We start from the raw sequence: 6,000 nt of genomic DNA, 5'->3' as shown, positions 1-6,000 counted from the left end.
TTTCTTTTATGACCCACTGTTCATTCTGGAGCATGCTGTTCAGTCCCTATGTTTAATTATGTTCTAGAGATAGTATAGTAGTTGGTTTCTAGCTTCATTCCACTGTGGTTTGAGAAGGTACATGGAATGATTTAAATTATTTTGAATTTGCTGAGACTTGCTTTGTGACCTATCTTATGGTCTATCTTAGAGAATGTTCCATGTAGTGATGAGAAGAATGTGTATTCTGCCACTGTGGGGTGAAAGATTATGTAGATATCCTTTAGGTCCATTGCATCTACAGTGTCAATTAACTCTGTTCCCTTGCTGGTTATCTGGCTGATCTGCCCATTGATGAAAGTGGAGTATTGAAGTCCATGTCTCCCTTAGGTCTACTAACATTTTTTACGTAGCCAGCTGCCCTGTAATTGGGTACATATACACTTATTATAGTCACATCTTCCTATTGGATTGATCCATTAATCATTACATAATGCCCTTCTTTGTCTCTTTTATCAGTGGTTATGTTAAAGTCTATTTTGTCTTATATTAGAATCGCAACACCAGCTCATTTTTGGTTTCTGTTAGCATGGATTGTCTTTTTCATCCTTTCACTTTCCATTAGCATGTATCTTTGTTGATGAACTGTGTTTCTTACAAGTAACAAATAGATGGGTCTTGATTATCAATCCATTCAGCCAGTCTGTATCTTTTAACTGGAGAATTGAGGCCATTTACATTCCAGGTGAGCATTGATAAGTAATGACCTGACCCTCCATTTTTCCATAAATATTCCTATCATTTACTTTGGATTTATTTTGTATTTCTATTGGGGTTTTCTGCCTTCTCATTCTTTCATAATGATGGCTATCTTTCTGTGTTTCTGTGTATGGCACATCCTTAAGTATCTTCTGTAAGGCTAGACAAGTTTTGATGAATTCTTTCAATTTCTGTTTGTTATGGAAGGTCTTTATTTCACCTTTATTCATAAATGCAAGATTTGTGGGGTACAGTATTCTGGGTTGACAGGTTTTTTTTTTCTTTTAAGACTTGGACTATATCTCAGTATTCCTCTTTTGCCTGTAGGGTTCCTAATAAGAAGTCAGCTGTGAGTCTAATTAGTGATACGCTGGAAAGTGATTTGTCACTTTTCCCTTGCTCAGTTTAGAATTTTATGTTTTGCTGTAGAAAGTTTGACTACAATGTGTATTGGTGAATATCTTTTCCAGTCATGTATGTTAGGAGTTCTATATTCTTCCTCTACCTGAACATCTCTGTCTTTCTTCAAATTGGGGAAATTTTCTCTAAATATTTCATTTAATTGGTTTTCTAGTCCCTTTTCTTTTTGCTCTCCTTCAGGAACTCCTAAGACTTGTATGTTGGGTAATTTGATAGTATCCCATAGATTTCCAACACTGCTTGCTTTCTTTCTTTCTTTCTTTCTTTCTTTCTTTCTTTCTTTCTTTCTCTCTTTTTGACAGAGTTAGACAGTGAGAGAGAGAAAGGTCTTCCTTCCATTGGTTCACCCTCCAAATGGCCACTATGGCTGGTGCTGCACCGATCTGAATCCAGGAGCCAGTTGCTTCCTCCTGGTCACCCATGTGGGTGCAGAGCCCAAGCACTTGGGCCATCTTCCACTGCCCTCCCGGGCCACAGCAGAGCTGGACTGGAAAAGGGGTAACCAGGACTAGAAGCTGGGGTGCTGGCACTGCAGGCAGAGGATTAGCATAGTGAGCAGTGGCGCTGGCCTCCAACACTGCTTTCAGGTTTCTTCTTGTTTTGTTTTGTTTTTTTATCTGTCAGTAAGATTTTCAAATATTCATCTTCTAATTCAGATATTCTTTCTTCTGCCTCTTCAAGTCTGCTGTAAAGACTTTCCACTGCAGTTTTTATGTGATCCATTTTCTTTCATTTCTAAAATTTTATTTTGATTTCTCTTTATATTCTCAGTTTCCTGGGAGTTTTCATTCATGTCTTGTATTGTTTTCTTTAGTTCATAGATTTGCTTCTGATTTTTTTGAGTAATTCTATGATTAATTTTCTAAATTACTTTTCTAGCATTTCCTCAATCTTTTCATCTTAATATACTAATATTTAAATGTTGTGTTCCTCTGGGGGTCATGGTGATTTCCTTATTCTTGTTTCTTAAATTTCAGCTCTTATTTTCTGGCATTTGTGGAGTTGATTTTTAATTTTTTCTTGTGTTGGTTTTTATCTTTGGGGTTATGCTTCTGTGGCTTCATGGAATGTCTGCCTTTTCAGTGACTACCAGGAGGCATGTGGTGGGTGTGGCCCAGAGGCTTGGGTTAATGATCTAGGGTGGGGCTAGTTTCAGGGGTAACACCAACATTGGGCATGGTAAAACTCCAAAGCCAGCTATGCCCTACACCTTTTTGTGTAGCTACAAAATGTCTTAGCATATAGGGCTCCCACAGATGCCAAGACTATAGGGTGCTGTTGGTGCAGGTTCTCCTCTGTCTCTCATAGTTGCCCAGCCACCTTCTTGCCAAGCTCTGAGGCAGTGAGGGCTGTGGGCCATTCCCTCCATTGGTAGCTCTGGATCACATGTGCACACTAGGGTCCCTGGTCTAAAGCCTGCCTGATGCTGCTGGCAGCTCTGTGTCCAGGTGTCCCATCTCAGTGAACTGTTATGTGCATGCCTGCAGTCTTCTGAGTTGTAGCACTGGTTTAAAAGTATGCCTACTCCCTCTATTGGTAGGGTCATGAGTTTTGTATTGGAGAGATTGGTTTGAATCAGCTGTCCCCTCTACTTCCACTAGGACCTCAGGTGACTGCCAGCAACTGCTAGCTCCCGAGGCTGCAGTCTGCACCCACTGCATGCTCTCTCTGGCTCTGTGTCCATGGATTGGTATAGATAAATCTGCCCTCGCTGTCTCAATAGTGCTGCCAGCTCAGGCTGTCTGTGGCTTCTATTCTCCGGGTGCGCATTAACACTCATCATGCAATTTCAAGCTATTTCCCCTCCTGTTGTGGGGCTTCCCAGGTGGTTTTCTCTTCTTTGCCAAGCGTGTACCTCCTATCCTATTCTCTGCAGTTTTTCTTCTTAGCCCTGCATAGCAGGCTGCTCTCTAGCCCTCAATTTTTTTCTCTCAAACTTAGTTCTTAGGTGACTTTTTCCTTGTGACATCAATGTGGTGAAAATTATTGAATTTTCTTTGCAGCTATTTCATGCCCCCAAATTCCCAAAGCCATCTTGATGCAATCTTTCTCAGTTCCCAAAGGATATGTTGTCTTATCTTTTCTGGAATTCTAGGGGACTATAAATTAAACTTTCACTTTCAATTCTCAAAACTATAGATACAAATATATTTCCCTCAGAATTTTCTGTAATTGCCAAAATCTTTCCTTTTTGCCATTCATTTTTCCCTTATTTTCCATTTGAAAGATAATTAAATGGACTATTTTTCAATAAATGCTAATATGCATGCTTATTTTTTTTTTAAAAAATATTTATTTGAAAGGCAACATTACAGAGAGGCAGAGAGAGAGAGAGAGAGAGAGAAAGAGAAAGTCCTCCATCCACTGGCTAACTCCCCAAATGGCCACAATAGCTGGAGCTGGGCCAATCTGAAGCTTGGAGCCAGGAGCTTCCTCCAGGTCCCCCACATAGATAGGTACTACCTTCTCTCTTTCATAGAAGAGAGCTGTATTGGAAGTGGAGCAGCCAGAACATGAACCAGTGCCCATATGGGATGTTAGCACTGAAGGTGGTAGCTTTACCTACTATGTGACAGCACTGGCCCCTACATGTTTCTTTTATTAACATTTCTATTAACAGTTCTAGTCACAGTTATGAAAATATATTATACCCTAATAAGAGAAAGATTTTAATCTTTAATTTGTATTTGATTTTATGAATATTGCCCAATTACAGCATCAGATCATAGTATGTACCAGTGCTAGCACTGTGAACATGCAGCTTTCTTTTCATGTTGGCTGTTCTATTGTGTTGTCAATTCACATAAAATTCTGTAAGTAACCTAAAAAATTTTTATCTTCAAAACTTCTCAAATCCATCTGGAGTCAGGGTATTCTTACTCTTTCAAAGATTTTTTTTACTCTTTATATATTTTTATGGGACAGCACTTTTCATTGATGTTGAGGTTTTCAATAATACAGTTCTAGATGCTGGTGTTCCTTTAAAATCAATATGAAAAGGATTAATCCCTTCTGAATTTTAGTTTCTGAGAAATTTTATAGGATTTTTATACATAGCATTAATAATTATTCACTGTGTTTGCTCAGACTTTTTTGGCTATCATTGTTTTTTCAAAAATATGTATCCACTCAAAGTTATCACATCATTGTTGTCATAGCATTTAATTTCCTGTTTTCTTTTGCCTTTGGATTTAATGCTATCATCTATAAAATATTTCACTTTCTTAGTGTATCCTGGTCCTAGCACCATGAATATGTAAATGGATTCATTGGCTTTTTAATTGCAAGATTATCAGCTTCCTGAAATTCTTCTAAGTTGCCTTGGAATCTTTTGTATATCCAGTATCTCTGCATGGTCTAATACCAATGTACAGCTTCATGGTATCAGAATCACATAATTGGTGTTCCTGAGGCCTCCAGAGGCTGGCCTCAGCCTCCAGGTAGGACTTGGGGCCCATTTGGAGCACCGGGCTGGCTCTTGCATGCCCTGGGGCAGGCGAGAGGCAGACCAAGCTCAGTGCGGCCAGGCCTGCTGTCCTGACCGTGGGCCTCTCTCAGGCTGCAGATAAAAAAAAAAATCACATAATTTTGCCATTTGGGAGTTTTTAGAGAACTCCAAATTTATCACTTCTGCTAACATTTTTGATAGTATCATTCTACATGAGGAGATCTTTCCATAGATATTCTTCTATAAGATGACATTTTTGTCTCTTGATTTAAGATTCTGTAATATGCAATCATGTTTAAAATGTAATTTTAAAGGACTATTTTCACAAAATCCCCTTGTATTTACTTGCCACTTGGTAATCACTCCTTCCAAACTACTCTTCTCTAATCCCAATTTATAAGGTGATATAACATCACTTGTTATTTATTTTTCTATGATTTTATTATGGTCACCAGAGTATATAATAAGTGCCTAGTGTAAGCAAGTGTTTGGGTTGTTGTTTACTATGCTAATTGAGAGGTTATCAACTCAATGGAAATTTCTAAGCTTTCCTGTCCATTTTCAATTGCAGTTTTTCAGTACTGTCCATGTTCAATATATTCTTTCACCCATTCAAGTTTCTTTTCTTTCACTGAATCTGGATTGTGATGAGATTCAATTTAACATTGGTTTTGACATATTCAACAATGTCATTCTGGACAAAGTTACCTTAGTTTTATAGCTATCTATTGAATTAAATAGTGATTTTCCTTGATTGCAAATGCCAAAGCTTTATAATATTCTTAAATAAAATTTTAGGGGCCGGCTCTGTGGTGCAGTGGGTTAATGTCCTGGCCTGAAGCACTGGCATCCCATATGAGTGCTGGTTCGAGTCCCGGCTGCTCCTCTTCTGATCCAGCTCTCTGCTTTGGCCTGGAATAGCAGAAGATGGCCCAAGTTTTTGGGCCCCTGCACCCACGTGGGAGACCTGGAAGAAGCTTCTGGCTCCTGGCTTTGGATTGGCGCAGCTCCAGCCATTGCAGCCATCTGGGGAGTGAACCATCGGATAGAAGACCTCTCTCTCTCTCTCTGCCTCTCCTTTTCTCTCTGTGTAACTCTGACTTTCAAGGAAAATAAATAAATCTTTAAAAAAAAATAAAATAAAATTTTAATTGTGTTTCTTTTTAAAAATTTATTTATTTGTTTGTTTATTTATTTATTTGAAAGGCAGAGCCAAAGAGAGAGAGAATATTCCATCCACTAACTTACTAGCTCACTCCCCAAATGGCCACAATAGTCAGAACTACACCAGGCCAAAACCAAAAAACAAAATCATCTTCTGGGTTGCCCACAAGAGTGCAGGAGCCCAAGCATTTAGGCTGTCTTCCACTTCTTTCCCAGGTGCATTAGTAGGG

The sequence above is a fragment of the Lepus europaeus genome, unplaced genomic scaffold, assembly GCF_033115175.1.
Source record: "Lepus europaeus isolate LE1 unplaced genomic scaffold, mLepTim1.pri SCAFFOLD_3_1, whole genome shotgun sequence".
Lineage (NCBI taxonomy): Eukaryota > Metazoa > Chordata > Mammalia > Lagomorpha > Leporidae > Lepus > Lepus europaeus.
Note: the sequence above shows the minus strand (reverse complement) of the source record.